The sequence below is a fragment of the Juglans microcarpa x Juglans regia genome, chromosome 8D (assembly GCF_004785595.1).
Source record: "Juglans microcarpa x Juglans regia isolate MS1-56 chromosome 8D, Jm3101_v1.0, whole genome shotgun sequence".
Lineage (NCBI taxonomy): Eukaryota > Viridiplantae > Streptophyta > Magnoliopsida > Fagales > Juglandaceae > Juglans > Juglans microcarpa x Juglans regia.
The window spans coordinates 13,544,710-13,545,272 of record NC_054608.1 but is presented as its reverse complement, the minus strand read 5'-3'; the positions used below and the strand labels follow the sequence as shown (position 1 = coordinate 13,545,272).

Genomic DNA, 563 nt, shown 5'->3' with positions numbered 1-563 from the left:
AACCTTCCATGGCCATGCATTATCATGTAAAATGCATACAATAATGTAATTCACTACATATTAAATTAAATTACATTACATTACATTACAAAACACAAAATTAGAATATATAAAAATTACAAAATGCTTCAATTGAAAGTTTGAAACTGCCATCTATTCAGCTGCTTTTGTGTCCTTCAAGTGTTTACTAATTGTATCAGCATGTCATGAGAAACTAGATAACCTGAAAAAATAAAATTTTTACTAATTACAAAATATAAATTGCTATGATCATACAAATCAAAGAGTTGGCTGAGTATGCAAGAAGAAAATACTTACTCTAAATTTTTTTCAGCATCAATGGGAAGAGAGACTCACAGTATCCTCTGTTGAAAATGAAGCTAGATGATCATCTAAAAAAAATATTAAAAAATGAGTTAGATAGATAATAAACCGAGATAGATAGATATTAAAAAAATATTTCAAGTTTCAAACTTACCTTCAAGGTCCATCGATTGTACGTATTCTTCCAACTCCCGAATGTCGACAAGTTTGGTCCTTAACCAATTTTGGGTGCAAATGAG

The 563-nt window shown here is 29.1% G+C and overlaps 1 long non-coding RNA gene across 1 annotated transcript; it reads right to left on the bottom strand.

Moving 5' to 3' along the window:
* Nucleotides 1-332: 332 nt before the first annotated feature.
* LOC121242648 lies at nt 333-563 on the bottom strand. The gene is made up of 2 exons (XR_005935937.1): nt 479-563; nt 333-392 (listed from the first exon to the last, which is right to left on the bottom strand). It is a non-coding gene; the product is annotated as an uncharacterized LOC121242648 (long non-coding RNA).